Source organism: Triturus cristatus, chromosome 2_1 (assembly GCF_964204655.1).
Source record: "Triturus cristatus chromosome 2_1, aTriCri1.1, whole genome shotgun sequence".
NCBI classification, from domain to species: domain Eukaryota; kingdom Metazoa; phylum Chordata; class Amphibia; order Caudata; family Salamandridae; genus Triturus; species Triturus cristatus.
The window spans coordinates 574,225,396-574,249,710 of NC_140581.1; positions in this window are offsets into that span (position 1 = coordinate 574,225,396).

Genomic DNA, 24,315 nt, shown 5'->3' on the forward strand with positions numbered 1-24,315 from the left:
GGCCCGGGGACCAACGCCCGGGGTGCATTTGCCTGGAAGAGCAGCCGGAGAGGAGCGCTTCAGTTATAAGCGCAGGGGCCTAGCTGAAAACTGTGTTTTCAGTACTGAGAGCCTAACGGCATATTCTTAACACAAGCTACCTCGCACAAGAGACTAGAGACTATCCTTTCATGTTCCTAACAATCCAAGAGAGCGATTAGTGTGCAACGTTATGATAATTGAGTCTTACTGCTGAAACTAGATAAAGTTATATTTTTGATATATTCACCTGTGTGGTCTACATTTGTGGTGTACCGGGGGGGTCATTGTGGTTGTTACTTGCAAATACGTTACACATTGCCTTGGGGATAAGCCTGTCTGCTTGAGCCAAGCTACCTAGAGGGTGAGCAGGGGTTATCTACCGTGTGTGTCCCTGTACCCTGACTAGAAGCAAGGGTCCCTATTTGGTCTAAGGTACTTACCTCTGCCAACTAGAAACCCCCAGATCTAACATTGGTGGTCAGCGGTGCGGATTAGAACCAGTATTTGCACTTGACCTGCAGTGATTCTTTGTACATCACTAGTCTAGTTAGCAGTTACATATTGCACAAAGTTTTTGAAACCTATTTTTGGAAGACCTAGGAAGCATCATGTCTCTGAATGGAGTAGGCGAGGAGATGGAATTGCAATTTGAAGTAAAGGAATTGCTCACATACAAAAAAGAGCAGCTGAAGCAATTCTGCAAGCAGCTAGGATGCCCAGTGAAGGGCAGCGCTAACAAGGAGGAGCTACAGAAAGCTCTGAGGGCCTGGTGGGAGGCCAAACATGTTACGCCAGAGGATTTGACTGGAGAAGACGGTGCACAGGAGCATGGATTTGGATCCAGTGATTTGCCAGTGAATAGGCCAGCGTCTAGAGCTGGCAGCACCCCTTCCAGTAGGGGCCTCTCTCCAGAGGAGCTGGAGGAGAATCAGAGGATAAGGGCCCATGAGATTGAACTTTTTAAGCTCAAAGCTCAAGCAGAGGAAAGAAAATTGCGCCGTGACAGTGAGAAGAAGGCGGAAGAGAGGAGGAATGCTCTCGCTTTGGAAGAGAGAAAACATATACATACCGAAAGATTTGGTGCAGAATTATCAGAGGGGTGAGGATATCTATGCATGGTTTAGATCCTATGAGCTTGCCTTGAAGATGAATGAAGTGCCTGAGAAGAGTTGGGGAGCAGGTTTGTGGAAGCATTTTGAGGCCTCTGGGAGGGATGTCTTGGCACCCTTAGAAGCAGCAGGTACCTTAACCTACCCCATTATGAAGGATGCCTTATGCCTCAGGTATGGGCTTACACCGGAACAGTACCGCCAGAAGTTTAGGAACTTCAAGAAACTTGATTCAAGTACTTGGGTGGAGTGTGTGAGTATGTACACGCGTGCACTGGAAGGTTGGATAAAGGGCAGCAAAGTAACTGATTATGTGGGGTTGTGTCACTTGATTAGTTGGGAGCACTTGAGTAGTCTATGTGTTCCAGAGCTGTGCCAGCATCTTTTACACAGCAAGTTAACTGATCCCAGTGAGCTTGCTAAGGAGGCAGACCGCTGGACTAGCACCAGGGTCAACAAAGGGGTGGTAAGTATCCCAGCCAAGGGTGGACAGCGTCCCCAGCAGAAAGGTGGGGAGGACAAGGGTAACAATAAGGAGTTCTCTAAAGGGCCCCAAAACAGTTCCCAGGAAAAGGAGTCCCAAGTCCCCAAGCCTAAGAAGTCTTGGCCCCATAAGGGCAGACAGGACAACAGACCTCCGCCTACTTGCTATGCTTGTAGGGAAGTGGGCCACATAGCCCCTAAATGTCCCAAGAAACCCCCAGCACCAGCTGCTGCTCCAGTCCCAGGGTTAGCTAGTGTAGCTTTGGGAGGGGATTTGATTTCCAGTGGGGAAGAGGGATTAGCTATGATGACCCTTGTCTCTTTAGGAGACCAAGAGATGGTCCAGGATAGGATACCTTGATACCCGCTAACACTAAAAAATACGGGCAAAAGGTGACCATCAATGGGAGGGAGATAGAGGCTCTGAGAGACACCGGGGCTAGTGTGACATCTGTCAGGTGTCAGTGGGTGTCTGAAGAGCAAGTCATTCCCAATGTGCTCCGCCCAGTAGTGGCAGCTGACACTTCAGTGCGCCTCTGCAAGATGGCGCGTGTTCCCTTTACATGGGGGGGAGTCTCTGGTACCTTGGAAGTCTGTGTCAGTGATGCCTTGCCCCCAGATCTAACACTACCCAAAAGTGAAGAATAAATATTTGGAAGACAGAGACTACAATAAGGTCAATTAAGGCAGGGCTGAATTTAGAAACCAATTATTTTAGCAGACGATCGTAATTCAGACAAAAGCATATGGTGCAAGTAGCTGAAATGCAACATTAATCAAAAGCACTTCAGCGTAACTGAAGGTGGGAGTAGGCAATATTTTTATATCAATCTGTTGCTGACAATTAATGCCAGGATCACCACCACCATGAAGGTGTAAGATTATGAATAGACAACTTATTTAGTGCAGTCTATTCCAGTATCTATTCACATCTGGCTTATCACAGCGGTTACAACCAGCTATTGACAATTTCTCCTTAAGTCATGAACTGGGTTTTTCGAACGTCCATAACTACTGGCGGCCACACAGCGACCCTTTCTTGCCGAAAAGTTGCTGCAATAAAATGGAGAGACAATGCTGCTTCATTGCTCATCCAGTCTCAGGCATCCCACTGTGGTCTGTTTTAAAGCGTAAAATTATAGCCTGTTGACTCTCTTCTCCTTCTTCAATTCAGTACTCCTAAACGAACTTCTTGTAGTATCCATGCTATGAAATACAATAAAACACGCAAACTAAAATAAAATAGAAAACATTTCTGTACCGTACGAGAAACAGCGGTGACTTGCGAAAAACTAAACACTAGTCAGCAGAAATGTTAAGACATGTCTTGGTTTTTAGATTAGCCTAGATGCAGCTTTGTCTGTCTTGAGGCCTCATGAAATACAATAAAGAATACAAAATTTAAAATAAATGCATAAATACATACATCATGGAGTTTCAGTTTAGACCTCTTCATCCACTGGTCATTCACATTTTGAGTCCTCCCATCATAGCATTGAGCGTGGACCAATGGGTCTGCACATTAACCTGTTGGCTCTCTTGCACTGTGTTGTGACAACATTTTGCCTGCAGAAATGAACGTGCCTCTGATTGTTCTTTAGTAGCATGCTCAGTCCTGTATGAATCAACAGACGCCAGATTTGGAAAGAGTTTTTAGCAGGTTTCTGGAATGCATGTAATGTGATTCAGTTCTGAGACTTGACTCCTGGCTGGTACACAGTATTAGATCCTCGACTCCCAAGAATCGGCCTCACGGTTGAAGCCCCTTGAAAAATGTACAGTTAATGAAATGGGCAATAGCAGAGGAACTCTTCCTGGCTCCTAAATTGTGCGTCCTAGACACTGTGTGCCAGTGGGTTTTGAGAACAATGCAGAGAGCCTCTGCTCGATCCCTTTTATCCAGAGGGAGTCAGGAAGCATTTTCAGTGTTCGTTGATATTATCATGTTTACAAAGAATCAGGAATATTCTTGAAGTCTGTATTTGCAGTATTGAAGCTGCATGATGAATTCCTTAAGTAATCCTAAGTAGATGACATTATAGAAGACTAGATGTGCTAAGACCAAGGCTCTTGCGAGCTCAACACTGTAATTCTGAATTACTTCAATTGCTTACCTTACCATCCTTTGTGCAATCATTTCAGTGCCATCTGATCCTTATTTAAAGCTTAGCAGATGGGATACTCTATCAACAAATGCCGCAGATAGTCCAACCACCGATTTTCAAGTGCATTAAAGCCTATGGCTCTTGAAGTACGGCACACAGGATATATGCCACGTTTTTAGAAGAACACAACTAAGCAAAAGGTACATGAGGACTGGAAATAGTGGAAGAAAGAGCAGTAAAAACTACTGCGATTTGGAGCACTGGACCGCTAACCATAGTATAGCCGGTTACTCACTTCCTAGGAAGGGGTTATTTCAGGAACAAAACAACATAATTCCCCTCCCACTCTACATAAACAACACTGCATGTACCTTTCAGTTCTTGTTTAAAAAAATGCATGCTTGAAAATAATGCTTTTAGTTCATTGTTGGAAAATATATTCTTATTTATTCGTTCATTATACTATAAAAACTAAATACAATACAAATTTATCAAAACAAATACACGCATAAAATGTTTAACCAAATTCAAGGCAAATACAACATATTTAACTGCCGACGTGGCTTTTTCGGTGGATTAACTGGTCTGCACCACCTTCTTCAGGACACAAAGATTATAAAACCTTTCTGATAAGCATAACATCTGTTAAAAAATTAACTAACAGCGTCACTGCACACCAACCTCTGACACCATTCCAAACCACATTATACCCTCACCTGCCTTCTCCTCAACTAAATGTTCACTTGCCAAGCATGCCACAGAGGTTTGGGACCTCCTCCATGATCTTTCCCCAGACCCCTCTTCTTCACTGAAACATAACTCAACCCAGCATCTGTCCCAGACATAGCAGTGAGCAGTGACCACACTCCTGGTTTCAGAACTGCAAGGCAATACAGAACCAATTGACCTGGAGGAGGTCTCATGACCATCTACTGTGAAGAAATCAACTGCACCATCACCTCAGCTCTTACCAGCAACCAGCTACGCATGGCTTTCAATATCAGCACCAAAACACTTTTAGGAGCACCATCCTACTGCTCCCCTTAGATCCAGATCCAGTGATAGCTACACACTCACTGACCTGGCACTTGCATCCTGCTTTCTCATCTTACTCTGCAACTTCAACTTCCACCTACAGAACCTAGCCAATCCCATTCCACTACTATCCTGGAGGAGCTTAGCATCTTAGGACTCACCTGATCGGTAAACAGCCTCACCCATGTGGCCTTACACCTATTTGACTCCATCTTCACCAACTTTCCCAACATCATGGAGGACAAACCCACCCCACTCACCTGGATAATCCGCTCCCTCATTCACTTCAACCTATAGCTGCCCACCCAGTCCAAAACCAACAGCAACTAAATTGCCGAATGCCAATTGAACAAAATCCCCAAGGACATTTCGATCTTCAAGCTCCAGTCATGATGCCCTCCACCATGACAACCTATCATGCTCCAACAAGAACCTCAACAAGTGGATCACCTTCGGCACGGACTCCCTGGCTCCCCTGGAAACCTCCCCCACTCCTTGATCCAAGCCTCAAGTCTACAGTAAGGACTTCAGTCTCTCAAATGTCACTGCAAGCAGGTGGAAGGACAGTGGCACCAGTTCCACAACAATGCTGCCTGAGACTCCTACAAGCAAGCTCTCCAGCTCCTCAAATCTACTCAAATGCACTAAGGGACAAGCCCTCACAGAACAGATGCAGAGCAGCTACAACACTAACAAAGAGATCTTCACCATCACAAAGGAATTCTCATCACCATCTGCCAACTCTACACCAAACTCTCCAACTATTTCTTAAACAAAATCAACACTATGTACAAGAACATTTCTCCACAGCTGGACAGCCCCACCCTCAAAGCTCTCTTCTCTGCTGACAGAAATATCTTATAAACATCACTGACCTGCTGGACCTGCTCACCAAAAAGTAAAGCACTGCAATCATGTGCTCTATTCACTCCGAACCTCATTGGATCCCGGTTCACACTACATCTTCACCAAAGGACTCAACCCAAACTACACAGCTCTCACACCCATTGTTAATGCCTCTCTCTCCATTGCTACTTTCCTAAAGGCTCCTCAAAACATGCCCCCATCTTCCCACTCCTCAAAAAGCCTTCAGGGGGCCCCTCTCCTTGACCAACCACAGGCCCATCTCCCTCCTCACCTACCGAGCCCAAGTCATGGAGAAAGAAACTCATCAACGGGAAAGTGACAAATTACCTCAATGTGAACAACTTGCTGGACCCTCCCAATTCTGCTACAGGTCCAACCACAGCACACAGCACAGAGACAGCCTTCATAGCTGCCACTGAAAACTTCTGCCTCATCATGAACAAAGGATGTAATTGGACACTTATCCTACTGGATACCTTGGCAGCATTCAACACCATCTCCCACCACATCCTCATCCAGTGCCTCCGCGAGGCTGTAAATTATGGCCTGACACTTTGATGAACTAGCGCTTTTCTTTCGGGACATAACTAAGAGGGTCATTGCGATGGCCGAAGGCTCACCACCGCCAGCAGTGCAGCAGATGCCTTCCGCCATCGGAAAACAATTTCTCCCCGCCATATTACGATGGCCGGGCAATCTTACCGTGACCGTGGCAGGCGCAAATACCGTCCACCACGGATCCACCACAGGCAATTGTTAAAATTGGCTGTCGGAGCTGTCTGCATACATAAAATGGTGGAGGTGCCTAGTAGGCACCATCCGCCAAATTGTAATGCTGGCTACAGCCAGCCTTTCCATGGCGGAGAAACTGTCATAGAAAGGCTGGCAGGGATTGGTTTTGGGGGCCTGTTGCGGGGGAGGTGTTGGTGCACTTGGGGGATTTCACTGCACTAAGTGGCAGGCACCGTGTGGTGCCTTCCACGTAGTACAGTGAAATGCACAACCTGATTTTTTGACATTGTGGCGGATGCTGCAGTCAGCAGCACCCGCCGCAATGTCAAATTGCAAGATGCGACTGCCATGGTGGCGGTTGCATCCTAATTTGGTGTGCAGGACCGCCGCATGCATGGCGGGCGGTCCCGATCCCCACCACAATGGTGGTCGGACTCGTGTCTGCCCACCATCGTAATGACCCCCTAAACCTTCTCTATAGTCTTCTAATCATCTGACACCACCTACATGGTTGTGGCATCCATCAAGGCACTGCCCTAAGCCCCAATCTCTTCAACATCTACATGCCCTCCAACATCATTAACTCCCATGAATCTAATATCATCTCATATGCAGACAACACTCAGCTCATCCGCTCCCTATCAGAATATACTGTTGCCACCCAAGCAGTCTTCATCAGCTGCATTTCCATGGTGGCAGACTGGATAAAAAGGAACTCCCTCAAGCACAACAGTGGCAAAACAGAAATGGTTCTCTTCTTTGAAGACACTGCTGCCTGCTCTCGAGGCTGGTGGCTTACTGAGCTAGAACTGAATCCCCACCCATCCAATGCTACCAGGAACCTAGTTATTGTGACAGCCATATATCTAACTGATCAATCAAGTCAACTCAGTTGACTCCATCAGCTTCTACACCCTCAAAGTGCTCAGGAAAGTCTTAGTCATCAAATAGTTCCCCCAAGATACCCTCAGATCATTCATACAAGCCCACATCACCAGCAAGCTCAACTACAGCAATGCCCAATTCACCAATAGGCTTGAAGCAATACAGAACGCAGCTGCTAGACTCACTCTCAAAGTCCCACATCACAGTCGCATATCTAAACACTTGAAAGATGTCCAACAGCTCCCAATCTACAAATGCACCCGTTTAAAATGCTTCATACACCTGCAACCACTTCACAGCCAAGCTTACCTCAACAGCCACATCCAGCTTCAATTTCTGGCCTGATGTCTCCGCTCTGCAGGCTTTCTCCTCATCCACATCCTCCACATCTGCTGAGCCAAAGCCAGAGGCCGGGCCTTCTCCTACTTTGCCCCCAAAGTCTGGAATGAACAAAGTCTGGAACACACTACCCCACCACTTCAGAGTTTCAAGCTCCATCCTTGAATTCACGAAGGAACTGATGACCTGCTTCTTCCACTATGCAACATCCTGTATTCCATCCTTCACAGATGTCAGTATACCCTTCTGGGTGATATGTACACCTACAAATACCAATACCAATATCATAACATAACATACGATTGCTGAACATCACCTTGCAGAACTTGCCCAATTGTCTGGTTGCAGAGCTGGAAGACTCACACAGACCATGGAGCATAGAATTCTATCTGTACTACCTACAGTTAATGGAGTTAGATTTCTGGCAAATCATAACCCCCTGCAGAAACATGGATTGAGTGATACAGCAGTTTCCCATGTAGTCCCCATGACAGAAAGAACTATTTCCTCGTAATGGAAATTAGCTATTCAATTTCTAAGACTTCACATGCATCTAACCTTTTGTTGATGCTTTACTAACATGGAATGCATGCTTGGTAAAAATTCTTACATAAATAATTGGAACATGTAAGGTTTGTCCTTTATGTATGATTTGTATTACTAGTACTACAATCATCATAGCTATGCACGGTCATGACTTATGCCTTTAGTCAACTTCATTACACCTACATTTTTAAGTTTACACGTGACACTCTTACCACTGTGTTGCTGTCAGGGTCACAAATTGCAATGAGACAGTTTTAAAGACATTGGGCCATATTCACAAGGACCCATCTCCGATGTATCCCCACATTAATGCACCAAAAGTGGAAATAGAATTAACACCCCATTCAAAATCCGGTGCAAACTGCAGACATCGCCAGGATTCACGTGATAACTGCCCCAAAACTTAACTCCTCGGTGGACACCACCAACTAACACTAATGAGATGCAGTGTATGCGTTCCCGTGCAAAAACACACTAAAGAACCACAACACCACTTTCACAACGAACTGCCAGATCCGCGATGCGAGTCAAAACCACGCGATAAGCCGCGTTAGCCGTAGGTATTTAACACCTGCCTCAAGCAGGTGTAAAGACGGACGACTCCCTGCAGTAGGTAACATAGACCAGCACACAGCCACACCCGAAGAACAAGCAATGCCATGGAGCTACTCATCATGCAGCTCGGAGCCCCAACAGGGCCACAACACCAACCGCCACCACCCCCAGGAACTCCATCACCCCCTGGACCCGGACCCGCAACGCAGAGTAAGACAGTGGACCTACTGAAAACGCACCACTCTCACAGATCTAATGCCCGCGGAAGTCATTGCCCACTACAGGCTCAAAAGGGCAACCATCCTCCGCATCCTCACCCACATTGCCCACAGGCTGACGGTCCCAACACAGCGGAGAGACAAAGCTGCTGGCTGTGCTGCACCTGTTGGTCTCTGGTACCTTCCAACCAACAACTGCCAGAGTCGGAGGGGTCTTACAGCCAGCCCTATCAAAATTCATCACACCTGTCCTGGATGCCATCCTGAGCTTCATACCCCAGTACCTTCACTTCCCCAACACTGCGCAGGAACAGTTGGAGACAAAGCAAGGCTTCTACGCCATAGCCGGATTCCCGGCCACGTTGGGGGCAATCGACTGCACTCATGTCCCACTTGTGCCCCCTGCAGATACTGCACACCACTACTGCAATAGAAAGCATCAGCATTCCATCAATGTGCAGGCAATAGTGGCCCACCGGGGACTCTTCACCAATGTCGTCGCCAACTACCCAGGCAGTGTGCATGATTCCATCATCTTCCGACAGTCCATCATCAACCAGCGCTTCCAGGATGGCACATATGGAATGGGACTGCTCATTTGTAAGTGCCAAATCAACACATCACACACCTCAAAGCCACCAACACACACCGCACAACTGTGGGAATGCACACATGACCAAACCACATACAACATGTCAAACTACATGACCACCTACCAGACACGACAACACCACTTCATGGTCATCCTGGGCTACCCCTGCACCCAATACAGACATTACATGGCACCACAGCCACACAACAGCTGAACGTGTGGAGATGCGGAATGCATCCATGTGCGAGGATGCATGTGACCCGTGAATGGGAATGTACACAACGAGAAATGATGCGTGGATGTGCAGGACAGACATGGCTATGCAAACCACAGACATGTCCATGCAGACCACAACTGCTGGTGACTGGAGAGTAGTTGAGCAGTTGCAGCAACAATGTCACCCCACGCTGTGGAACAGAGAGCAGAAGTGTTGCACGCTGCATCCCCCCCTGTGTGCATGAGCGTAGTGGGTTGGCTCTGAGTATGCCAGGACTGCGAAGGGATGTGGTGACAAACCCCGTTGTGCAGGGTATGGTCCATTCCCCAGAAGGCCAATGTCACTGACAGTGCAGCGCCGCACCAGCCTGCAACGAGGCCGACACCGTGAGCAGCGGGGCCTGCTGCACCCCAGGACGCTGATGCACAGACCAGGCCTGCTCGACCCAGTGCACCATGGCCACCCTGCTCAGCTGCCGACACTGTTGTGTGTCGAAGAAGGCCCAACACGTGCCGGTGCAAGCTCCAGGCCCCAGTCACTCGAGCTCAGCAGCCTCCACAGTCCATCGCTGGCCCCCCGACACTGGCCCTCATCACTCCTTACTTATTGACATTCTCCACCGGCGTCCTCTTCAGACCAGTAGGTCCCACATGTGGAACAGTTTCCTGAGTCCTAAATGGCAGTGACCCCAAGTCCGTGGCAGTGGCCACAGCACCAGACTCCCTTCGAGAAGTGTGGCATAATTCCATTAAGCAGGCCTGCGACATGTGATGCCACTAACCCTGTGCGCCATAAGTGTCCGTCATCCACCGGCAGAACATCGTTGGTGTCTGAGCCTGTGGCATGGGGGTTTTCATCAGCAATGGGCAGGTACGGACTTGGTGTCGGCCTGCGGTCTGTGGCATTCGTATGCACCATGTTGCCGGACACAGCTGGCATGTGCCCTCTTCATCATGCCCTGGGGGTAGCCCCCATTCTCCCTTGTGACACTCCGCGGAAGGCACATATGAAACATACCCGTGGCGGTGGGCCCGTGTTGGCCAGTGTGCATCTGGGACCACTAGCCCTGCGCGACTCGAGTCATTCTCCCTTGTTGTACTGACATTGCATTTCTGAGTGCCTGATGACTGTTGGAGTTGTTGCCAGCACCAGCTACTCCCTGAGGGCTGGCTTACACTCACCCCACACACAGCCAGCACAGGTGTCACTGTATTGGTGGGCCTGCCGTCACATCCTGCCGAACCAAGTATTGACGCTTTTCTCCCTGCACTGTCACAGGTGATCAAGGATATGCACTGTGCCCTTGGATGATGACACCCCTCCGAGATCCAGACACACCCGCCCAGAGGCAGTAAAATGCAGCTCACATACGCACCAGGGGCATCATTGAACGCACATTTGGTGTGTTGAAGTCACGTTTCAGGTGCCTGGACGGCACAGGTGGAAAGCTCCTGTACAGCCCGGACATTGTGTGCAAGATGATCGTGGAATGTTGTGTGTTGCACAACGTCTGTGTTCGCACCAATGACCCATGGATCCCAGTTCCAGAAGTACCGGACGGTGGCCCACATCCCACTGCAGCTGCGGCAGGAATGGCCCATAGGAACTCCATCATTGACACTTACTTCTCATGAGACGTCACATTGTGGCCATCCATGGCAATCATGGGACAATTGAGGATGTCCAATAGCGCTGCATGTGTAATTAAAACATATTTGTAGGTTACAGGTTGTACTTGTACATTGTCATGTTACATATTCCTGCGGTTTCATATGTGATTTGCCATGGTGTGCACATTTGCGGAACCTGTAGTGTCCTGTGTTCTGCTGTGGAGGGGCTGCTGTTTGTACCGGGATGTTGTCAATGTCGAGCTGCACTTCTGCTTATGTGCGTATGCTGCATGGTGGGCGAGTCACTCCTGCGGCTCTGATTTGTCTGCCACTGGTCTCTTTCATGCGGTGTGCCTGTTGGTTCTGTTATTCCACGGTGCTTGGATGTTGTGGAGTACATTTTGTCCTCTGAAGTCGGTCAGGGTGCATCCGTGGTACTCCGCTGTTGATGGTTTTTTTTGGTGGCATTTTCCGTATGCTGTTCTTGTGCTTTTTCCCAAATTACATGTGTGTATTGCTGCCCTCGCGCTGGTTCTCACTGTTTTCTTTTCACGCTTTGGCCCATCGCAGGTTTTTTGGTGTTTTGGTTTGTGTTTTTATCTTCATCGAGGTGGTTGTATCCCGGACATTGTCCGCGGTTCTGGCAGACTATTGCATGGCACTGCCTTGTTGTGAATTCCACGTTGACACAGGGTAGTTTCCCACAATAGTCTGCGATATGTAAAGTTGCATTAACATTTTTTGGTGATGTTTAGCACACGTTCTTGTGAATATACCCCATTGTTTTTGGTGTGTTTCTGTAGTTCGCCCAATGTTTGTTCCATTTTTAGGTCTTGCTATAGACAATTTTAGCAGTCTCTTCGTTAGACCCATTAGGTGGTCTTTGGATCTGTCCCTTTCTCATGAATGGATGGCTGTATTGTCTATCTCAATTGTCTCCTCTTGATCCAGGAGATTTTCACCCTGTTGTTGTGTTTATCCTTCCCAAGGTCCATTTTGACCTCATTGTGTTCTGAACAGTTGACATTTATCCTTCCACTGCTGATGTGCTTCCATTTAGGAAACAACTTTTTCTTTTCCTTTCAGCAGTCAACTGGACTTTTCCTTACTCTCTCTCCATATGCTGCTTTTTCCTTTACTCTTCCCCTGTCATCTTGCTCTCTGTGTTGCTACCTCTGTAACCCCAGCTTCTCTGTTGCTTCTTTGCTCCTTCCCATCCTGTAAATTGTTTTAAAAATATACCGCTCACCTGAGATTCTACTTGCCCTTACCCACTTTTCACTTCCTTCCCCTGTCCTCTCCCAACGTATTTTTATTTTTTGTACTTTTTTACACCCAAAGTGCTATTGATGGGTGTCAATATTAAAATGTTTTTACTCATTTCAATAAGGCAGCCTGCAAAGTGCATGTATACACATGTGTGGAGGGCACTTTTAGATGGGTTTGTAGTTTAGCAAAATCATCCAAAGATGGCCACCACAGATGTGAGTGCCTCCACCACTGCGGTTTTGAATGGGTATGTTAAAATATTATGAATGGATTCAAATAAGTCTTGCTTTCATAGAAGTAGCACTTTTTTTGACAACCTCATTCAAAGATGGCTGCTGCATATGTGCGTGCATTCATACTGGATACCTAAACAAAAAAAAGCATAAGCAAGTCTATGCGTTTCACTGCCATTGCCAATGCTTGTTAATTGTGTTATGGCAAATTACACATTTATGATATTGCCTCATTTACATCGTTTATGTAGCATTTCATGACAAAGCTAATTGTAAATTGGGGTTGATTGTGGTAATTTTCTTCTGGATTTTACACTAAGCTTTAAATTGCGTCATAAATGTTTACACCTATCTTTTATGTTTCCATACCTTTTATATTTTTCAGATGTTTTCTCATAAAATTTATTAAGCATTCCTAGAGTTATATGCATCATCATTGTGAAGGTATTTATAATCTGTTAGGTATTACATTTGCCAAATGCAAGATCAGTGAATTGTCTGTGTTTGCTCCATTGGTTATCTGTTAAATCATATATCAGTTTCCAATTTCAAGCCCTATTTTATCAACTTTTCAGAGTTTCCCCCTAAGTGCAGGAGAAATCTGTAATTTGTGTTTGTCCATTCTTTTTTCGAAGATATAATGTTTTTTGTGTGTATATTTCCAATGATTTGGACAACATTTGCCTCCTCCGCTGATCTTCTCATTAACAAATCTTCTATATTATTGTAGTGGCATTATACTTTTTGCAGTTCACCATGTTTATGACAACCAATCCTGCCTTTTTAGGTCTCGACCACAGACAGCTTGGGTCCCATCAACTTCCCACCACTATTGGACAACTCACCTACGGTAACAATCCACAACTCCTGCACACCCACTCCTTGTTATTTTTTTCAGTTCTATTATTATTTTCAGGAGGGCCTGCCGGTTGCACATTGCTAAAGGGTCATTAGCTAAGCCAATTTGAAAAGTATCCCATGCATACATTTTTTTTTAATGTACCATTCCAAAAGAGCAGTCTGTCAACTTGGAGCTGTAAAGTTAAAACAAAGTATAGACATGGCCCCCACGTATGTATGTGCACACATACAGTTGGACATCTTTGGATGTTTTTTCTTTCGCTTTAAGAAAAATTCTTCTAAATGAATGCTATGCAAGCCTGTGCATGTCAATCATTATGTTATGATTTTTATTACATCAAAAGAAAACAAATTTAAAGATGGCTGCCATGCACGCATGCACATGCTGCATTCAAACCTGTATGTTTTTCTTTTTCTTTAAGAAAAATAGGTAGAAAATAACTGCCACACTAGCATGTGAATGCACTGGGGCCATCTAGGGAAAAAAGTCTGGCAAAACTAATTAATTCATGAGTGAGACCTATTGGCTTTCCAATGCTTCCTATTTCTCTGTGCCACATTCTTGGTAAATGGCCACCCCTCATATAATTACATTTAATTTCCTCCATCTTGGAACAAAATCCTATGATGATGATGATGAGGGGTAGCATGAGGGGTATCATTATTAATATTTATTTTTTAATGCGCTTTTAACCACTGTCCAGAGACTGTTTCATTTGCGATGTGGGCATAAAAAATAATGGCACGTAGTAGGATAAAGATTTGTGGTGATGAAGAATCAGGAAGTGCATTAGGTAAGCATCTGCCTAAGGAGCACACCCGCCACAAAATGTGTCCAAAAATATGAAAAAGTTTTAAAGTACTGAAAGCCATTGGTGAATAATGTGTGTTGTTCCTAGGCATATGGGGTATTAGGAATTTGAACATTGAAATATTGAGAGATCCACTGGCAAAAGCAAAGTGGTTTGTGGCTATTAATGGCTGGTATAGGCCTTCTGTTCTAACATTCCAACAATTGTCATTTTGTTTATCACTTTTTAATTTAGAACATTCTACCCTCAGTGGGTGGAATGTTCTTACAGCCCTTCTGCTTTGGGGCATAAAGGTAGTAAAAGACCTTCTTCCATGTTATAGTCCTTTGCATGTGGCTCGGGCTTATAACTGAGGTTCAGTGCCTTTGACAACTGGTATAGCCCTCTGAAGCGGACTGTAATAAAGAAGGATACCTTAGCATCAACACTTTTAAATCAGTGATTCCATACCAAAATTCAATGCCAGCAATTTCCTCACAGTAGCAATGGGGTCCAGCATGTGACACAAATGTTCTTGTGAAACACCAGTTCTTAAACATCATATAAATATTGCCACTATCACCAACCTCATGCATTCTTGGTCATGGTCTGTAAAAGGGGGGGCGACGATGAATGCTAAATCAGTCGCGGTCGGCATGACTCGCAGGTGGGGGGGTCGTGCGGAGGGTGGGAGGGGGGAATTATTAAAAAAATATATATAAATACACTTACCTTCCTGGGTCCCACGCCGTCTCAACTTCTGGCCGGGTCCCGTGGAACAGGAAGCGGGCAGCCTCCCTCCCCATCCCTAAGCCAATCACAACATTGCAATGGCAGTGCTGTGATTGGTGGGGACGGCACCCAGTTGGGCGCCTATGGGGGAGGCCATATTCTCCATGTAGGCTGCATGGGGCTGACCAAACAGTCAGGCACACAGCATTGGGCTAGCCACTCCTCCCCTGCCCTTCAGCAGTAACCCCCAACCAAACCCTTCTGCGTTCTCGCAGTCTGAGAAGCAGAAACATAAAATGGTAGTTTTACCATTTTATATTTCTGCTTCTCGCACTGTGAGAAAGTAGTAGGGCGACGCTCCTCTGCCCTAATGGAGGAGCTGCCCCTGTGCTTAATAGTTTGCGGTGGTGAACAGTCTGAGGATGGACTCTCAATATTTGGTAAAGGAGGCCAGCACTCCGAAGTGTAAGGAGAATATTGAACTGGAATATTGAACTGGATAATTAGACCACAAGTTACATAACACTAATAACACTAATTAAACAAGCCCTTCTCATCTCCAAATCAAAAGATATAGTTCTTACAAACTCTTCTGTTTTTATCGAATCATAAAATAACAGCAGCCATGTTTGGAGTTTTCATGACAGGAACTATAGCCTGACAGTCAGGCTTTGAATTTAATACTAGATTTAGTACCGTCACTTATTTCCTAGTAGTCAGTGGTGAGTGGCTAGGAGTTCCTGTAGATGGTACTCTGCACATACTCTGAGAAAGTGGGGACTTTTCATAATTCATACAAGGTGAAGGTGGGCACTTACATCTAACAATGAATGCTTTAATAGATGAAATCCTGATGTGATGACCATAAGTTTGCGCCTGTCTCTTTCCTCTCTACTGTATGAGGAACTATTGGAGGCAACAGTATCAAAATACAAAAATATAATCAAAAAATATTGAGGACAATTTTGAGGTCCTTTGTATGTAAACAGGCAAAATTACAACTTCAAACATATAAAATAACGATATATATATACTGTCACAAAATAAATTAACTTATCAAACGTTTAATATTAGACAGTATATTCATTAAAAAATATATATTTACTTACAAAACATAAAATAAATATATATATATACTTTAAAATAAATGTCAACAAGCATTGGCATAGCCAATAGGTCTCGCCTTTGGGACCTTATAAGTGTTTAGTCATGCAACAGTTTATGTTGTTGCACCAAGGATATTATGCTGGATGACTGTGAGCTATTGTACCTTCGGACGCTTGATGTTCAGGTTTTAATTCACAATATGTTGTAAGAACTTGTGGTTTTCATGGTACTTCTTCGGTGGGAGGTTTCATGAATTCTACTGTGTTGCATTGTTTTTGGTAATTTGGGACATCTGTGTAGTGTTCTGGAGCAACGGAACTCTTTGTGTTGTCACAAAAGGAAAGGCATAAGTCACACCACACATAACAGCTTTAAAGTAGGATTTAAACCATTTATTGGTGGCTCTAAAATAAGTTAAATAATTAACTGTGGTGCTAGGACTGGTGTGCCAGAAGTGCTGGGCAGTTTTAAGGGTTTGGTGTAAGGGAGACGCAGACGTCACATTGCAGTAGCACCGATTAAAGAAGAGTTTATAATTACGTCATTGGCGCTGTGGAACAGTCAGACGGGCAAGTCCCAGTGCTATAGCCACGGTCACAGGGCAGCAGGGGAGGACCAAATTATGCCAGGGGTGACTAAATATTGCAGCAAGAGAAGGCAAATTATACGGCATCAAGTGGAACATTTTTTAATAGCATTATTTCCATAATTTGTCAGTTTCCCACAGGTTAACATCTGTCCGCAAAAAGGTTTCATCTCATTAGTTCCAGTTTAACAGCGAAATAGAGCAACAAGCAACAGAAAGAGGGCAAGTCAACCTTTCAAAGAGCCATTCACTGAGCAGCCATGCGTGTTGCTGCATCTTTAGTTACTTTTGAACCGTTTGAGGTTTTTTTGTACATCTGCAAATTATGCAGAAGATTATGGTTTATGCGGCAAATCCATAATAATAAGGAAACACGCAGCTGCAAAATCATTTAATTCCAATGGCCCTGGCTATAGCCCCGGGGGACAGTGACATCACAGCGCTGTGGCACGGACGTTCGAAAAAGGAGGTCCACTTTAAGATTCAGCAAGAGTGTTGTGTGTTGTGCGTTTGAGTTGTGAGTTTAGTGACCTGTTAAACACAGAATTCAAATGCAGATAATGAATATAAAAAATAGGTTGGTTTAAACAGGTCTCGGAAATACACTCATCAGAACCAAGGGAAACACAGTGTTATTGCGAACTGCATAATAGACTAGTAAAGTTTTATCTAGTGGGCTTGTAGTCAGTTGTGACGCAGTCATTTTTTTTTTGCCGATTTATATAGCGCAAACTCGACCCGAAGGTAATCAAAGTGCTTTACATGAGCACCAGTTGCATTACAGATGGACAATGGGCCCGATTCACAGAACAAACTTAAGACAAAATCCTAAACTTACTACTTTTGGTATTCACAGAAGTTAGGATTTTGTCTTAAGACAAACTTAAGACAAACTTAAGACAAACTTAAGACAGACTTAAGACAAACTTAAGACAAACTTAAGACAGACTTAAGACAGACTTAAGACAGACTTAAGACAGACTTAAGTTAGGATTTTGTCTTAAGTTTGTCTTAAGTTTGTCTTAAGTCTGTCTTAAGTCTGTCTTAAGTCTGTCTTAAGTTTGTCTTAAGTTTGTCTTAAGTCTGTCTTAAGTTTGTATTAAGTCTGTCTTAAGTTTGTCTTAAGTCAAACTTAAGACAAAATCCGAACTTCTGTGAATACCAAAAGTAGTAAGTTTAGGATTTTGTTTTAAGTTAGTTCTGTGAATCGGCCCCATACTGATTAAGTGATTTTCCCAAAATCACAAGACGCTAACCTGTGGGCTTCTGGATGACAGAGAGAGCGAGGCCTCCGATGGGGGAGCAAGCAAAATACAGGACCTCTGGCCTCAATCCAGGCCCAACGGCGGTTTCGCTTTCCTGGCTGCTCGAGGAAAAAGAGGTAAAGTTCCGTTTCCTCAGGGCGGGGCTGAGAATGAAAGCAATCAGCAAGGCTTAAACAGCATCGGGTGCAACTGGAAAAATGCCAAGAATCCGTCAAGTCTTAAATGAAGGGATGAGAGCAACGGGGCAAGGGGGGGAAAGATTGAGAGAAAGGGGCAAGAGATAGAAAGACTGGAAGTGTGAGTGAACGCTGGCCTCAATCCAGGCCCAATGGTGGTTTTGCTTTCCTGGCTGCTCGAGGAACAAAAGGTAAAGTTTTGTTTCCTTGAGCCGGGGCAGGGCTGAGAATGAAAGCAAGGCTAAAACAGCATTGGGTGCAACTGGGAAATGCCAAGAATCCGTCAGGTCTTAAATGAAGGGATGAGAGCGACGGGGCAAGAGGGTGAAACATTGAGAGAAAGGAGCAAGAGATAGAAAGGCTGGAAGCGTGAGGGAGCGTGGCACGGCCGCGAAAGAGCAGGCAAATGCACTCATAACAGCAGCTGGTTTCAGGAGAGAGAGCCGTGCACTGTTTTCAAGCACACTCGTGCTTGTGGCACCATTCACCTTGTGGGAGCAAGCAACAGCCAATTAGCATGTGCGCCATTGCACACTCCCGCAAGGTGGATGCCGCCACAAGCACGAGTGTGTGCTTGAAAATGAGCAGAGCGATGGCTAAAGGCCCTCCTACGCAGCACATGTGAGCTGCGTAGGCGAGACCTAGAAACGATAACCACAGTATATAAATAAAGAAAATAATGACATAAGCATTATTAATGAAGTAAAACATTACTAATAATAATTGAAAAATCTATCCATAAAATATTTTGAACACATACACAATAAAAAAAAGAAAACACCTTAAAAATATTATTATTGGAAAAACTAATTAAAAAATAAAATAAAACAGCTTTCACATTTCAATTACACAAACAAATCTTAAAATTATAAACAAACATCACTGAAAAAATAGGCTTGTAGGTGTCAAAATTAATATTCGCACTCGAAAGTGAGCAACAGTAGGAAAAGTGTAAGCCTTTGCAGTTCTCAGATTTACAATTCTCACTCCAACTTGAGTAAAAGTAGGGAAAGTCTTGGGTTTTGATTGGGCATGAATTACTATACCTACTCCACCCTGAGCTACAGAAGGGAAAGTGATGGATAACGGAAAATGACTATTTACTATTCCCCCATATGACAAAACATATAAATTTTGAAATACTAAAATAAAACTATTTTCCGAATCAATAATCTAAATAACCAATTTAATAATTTAAACAATTATTTGCCATTTTATTTAAAATTAACTATTAAATTATGTAAAAATAAAATAATTTACATGATTAATAGTCAGATTAAGACATTTACAATAAAACGTTTAAAAGCAATTAAAAACAAATCTTTATAAAAAAATATCTGACCCTATTCTCCAACAAACCCAACAAAATAAATTCAAATTAAATAAGCAAACATTATTTTAAAATACTACCGAATCAGAAAAATAAACTAAGCTAACAATTATACACAAAATTAAAAAATTAAAACACAAGTAAATATTTTTTAAATGATATTGTAGACAACTATACCACAAACACGGTGTAAAGAAGCTAAACATGATTGTGTTACTTTCTGTATTCTTTCCATGACCTCACAATATTTTTTACACAATATTTGCGCCAAATCCATGAACTACGAAAGTTGGGGAAGCCCACATTAGCTTCTCTGCCCAAGTACAATGAATCTTTCTGCTTTTTCTCTAAATTATATTGGAAATGTCATTCTAGGATTAAAAAACGAAATGGAAGAAGCCAGAAGTGAGAATCAGTTGCTTAAATAGCAAGTATCAAGTATGTCACATCAGATAGGTCTCAGAATCAGATAAAAAATTTTGAAAATGAAACTAATACCAGAAGTACTTTTAATCAGAACTCTCACAGAGTAGTTACAACATCCACACCATTAGCTCCACCAGAAAGGTATAGTGGTGTCTCACAAAAGCTAGGATTTTTTAAATCAATATGGGTTACTTTTTTTTGTAAAACTAGTCCTTTTCCGATACCAGATTCTAAAGTTGTTCATACCCTCCTACATATTAGCGATCATGGCTACTTGGTCAATGACATTTATAGAAATGGACCTACTGCTATTATGTGACCTTGAAGCATTTATGAAATAATTAATGAGAAGTTTTGACTGAATGGCGCTGTCCAGAGGGGCTGACAAGGAATTATTAGATCTAAGGCAAGGTAAAAACAGATTTGTTGCAGTATGTTCCTCAATTCTAGAAACTGATTGTTGAAGCCAATATAGGAGTCTGAATGATTAATTAAAAGACATCCTGTCTTAGAGCCCAAACCTTCCAAAAAACACATAACTATAGGAATTGATTAAAAAAAACAGATGGACGATTCATAAAATAAAAGATGTGAATTTAGAGCTATAGTTTTTGGAATAAGTTCTGAGGTAGTAAAAAACACCCTCCCCTTCCCGAGAAAATTCAGTTACCTACAATACAGCCACCCTTAAACAAGGAGGAAAAGAAAAAAGAAGCATGGGTTGTGTTTGTATTGTGGTCCTGATCTATATTACATTAAACTATGTAATAAGAAGCCTGTGAAAAGGCGTCAGGAAAACTAGAATACTCAACAGAAGGGAAGAGGGATCTGTTGAGCAGAAATCAGATGTACCCCTGGTCTAATCTGCTCATATGTAGCTGAGTGACAGTGTCACTAATCTCCTATAGCTCTGATATACTTGCCTGCTTTACCCCTAAACAGGCCTGGGCTAAAAATCCGTTCCGCTCGCTGAAATTGCGATAATTTGACATTTTCGCGTTCCGCGGAGAGCGCGTAAATGTCAAAATTTCCGCAATCCGCATTTTACCGGAAATTTTGTGCTTGCTCGCACTGTAAAATAATACATTCTTGCGTGCACGCGATTGCCTTACCTGAATCCCCGCGTTCGCCGACAAGTTTTCCCGATCTGGTCGCGTTCTCCACGAGATGTTGGATTGTTGGTAGCCATTTGCGCTGTCTCGCGACAGTTCGCGCCCGCAGTAACATCATTCGCCGCGCGATCACGTCTTTCTTCTCGCGATCATGCACCGTTAGACAAGTGAAAACAAGATAGCCGCGCCCGCGAGCAACCGCATGGGTAAGTTGGCGAGCGGCGACCACGCAGAACATACCGCGAACGGGCGGGAAAAAAACTTCCGCATCTTCGCGATATTTCCGCGTGTTTGCGGAGATTTTTAACATTTTCGCGATAATTTGCGAAAGTGAATTTCGCAAATTCCGCCCACCCCTACCCCTAAATCCATGGTGATCACCTGCTCATTAAACTTCATGACCTTGGGGCCGATTATGATGTCGGTTGGAGTTGCCTCCGACCGACATCATCGTGAAATCAGGACCAGCCGACCTCCGGTCGGCAATCCCGACAGCCTAATTATGATGAAACTGCAAATGGTGCGGTCACCTACCCACATTTCCCTATGAGAGCTCGTGCTGCAGCCGTAAACCGGCTGTAGCATAAGCTCCCATAGGGAAATGAAAGGTTGTGTTCATACCTGCACCACGTGGCAGGCACCTCAGGGTGCCTACCACACGGTGCAGGGGTGAATGGCCCCCAACTGGAGGCCGCAAAGAGAAGGGGGCCCTGCTAGGTCCCCCCTACTCAGTTTCCGACAGGCTTTCCATGTCGGAAATCTTGACGTGGAAAGCCTGTGGGAAACCGAGCATCGTAATCCAAACAGTGGAAAAGCCTTCCATTGGGATTACGGGCCCATCTCCAACTGACCAATGGGCTCCTTGAGCCCATCGGAATCCAGCCACAATGACCGGCAGGTTTCATTTCTGACCACTGACATTGTACTTAGGCTGTCAGAATTGAAACCGGCGATCTAGCTCAGAAAGCCTCTGACATCCGGTCGGAGGCTTTCCGACCAAGATCGTAATAGGCCCCTTTGTGTACACATGCAATCATCCTTTCCCTGGTACATTTCTGCTCATGCGGAATAGGGAGGACTTCCCACAGATACAATGCCCACAATTGTGAGACGTATGAGGGGTGGGTGCAGAGGATTCCCAGCAGTGCCCAGACATATGAGGGGTGGGTGCATATCACTCCCAGCAGTGCCCAGACATATGAGGGTGGGTGCATATCACTCCCAGCAGTGCCCAGACATATGAGGGGTGGGTGCATATCACTCCCAGCAGTGCCCAGACATATGAGGGGTGGGTGCATATCACTCCCAGCAGTGTCCAGACATATGCGGAGTGGGTGCATATCACTACCAGCAGTGGACAGAGACGTATGAGGGGTGGGTGCAGAGGACTACTAGCAGTGTCGAGACATATGAGGAGTGGGTGCATATCACTCCCAGCAGTGCCCAGACATATGAGGGGTGGGTGCAGAGGACTACCAGCAGTGCCCAGACATATGAGGAGTGGGTGCATATCACTACCAGCAGTGGACAGAGATGTATGTGGGGTGGGTGCAGAGTATGCCCAGCAGTGGACAGACATATGAGGGGTGGGTGCATATCACTCCCAGCAGTGCCCAGACATATGAGGGGTGGGTGCATATCACTCCCAGCAGTGTCCAGACATATGAGGAGTGGGTGCAGAGGACTCCCAGCAGTGGACAGAGACATGGGGGTGTGTACATCATCCTCAGATGACCACCTCTCCATGGGTGTATGAACGCATCCCCAATGTGTGACTATGTTGAGAGTGCCATAACAACACATCACTGACAGCGGTGTCCCACTCCCATGAGGATGGAATTCTTTCCCCCACTGCATGACACACCACATGTGGGTGTGAGGACAAATGCCCCATGCATACCCACCCCTGGCGGATGCAGCACAATACACACACTGAGATCATGTCACTAGACTGTATAGTTATGTTAAAGCCTACTAAACTAAGAGAGCCAAAGGGAACACACACTGTCACGCACATTCCAGGACTGATAGGAATGTACAGGTGCTGGGACAGCCACCAAGTTGTTGTCTCCCATGGAAGGAATAGGGAGGACTTCCCACAGATACAATGCCCACAATTGTGAGTCAGGTGAACAAATACCCTGCTGAACAAGTACCATATGTGTGCCAGGCTGGGAGTACACACATGCATAGTGCGAAAAAGGGACAATTTCTACATGAAGGCATGGCAACATACTCTATACACAAGTACAGTGACTACCAACGATGGCATAGACGATGCAGCCGGAGACATTGATGAGCAGGCATGGCCAAAGATTATTTTCTGATACCTTGTGATGGCATGCAGATACCAGGGTCCACCCCATGAGCAGCAGACTACAACATTTCCCAGACACCTAACACATGATCACCACCCCAACTCATGGAGCATCAGCACCAACATCAATACCTAAAAACCAATCGTGGTCAAAGGAAAAACAAAATGCTTTATTCAGCATTAAATTAAAAGGTATAAAAGGACAATATTTACAAAGGCCATAGGCCAGTCCAGATGCGAAGTCCTGGGGGGGGACACATGTCCACGCGTCTCCCCGAGCTTGCCTGCACATACTAAACCTCTGGTTCAGCAACTGGGGGGGGCATCATGTGGGGAAGGACCAGGCACCGCAGGGACAGGAGGGGGAAGGGTAGGTGTTGTGGGTGCAGGGACAGACGACTCCACCACAGGGGGTGGGTCAGCGCCAAAGGTGGCAGTTAGCATGGCGCTGCACACGTCCGCAAGCTCAGCCAGCGTCTCCCCTGCACCCAAAGGAACCACAGGCCCCAAGGAGGGGGGGGGTCGGAGGGATGGGTTGCAGCGCTACTGGGGGAGGTGGTGGACAGGGGGAGGGACTCAACTCCCCTACCCGTGGAGTGCCTTACCCGTTTGCATGATGGTGGACCAGTGGGGCTGAGGTCCAGCACAGCCACGTATGTCTTCTTCTCAGACTGTGGGGCAGGAGAGCCGAGGGGAGTGACATTGGAGGGACTGTGGAGTGAGGTATGCGGACTTGGACTGAGGCTGCGTGTCTGCCTGTGTGCCCTAGACCCAGTGGGTGTGCCTTCTTCCCCCT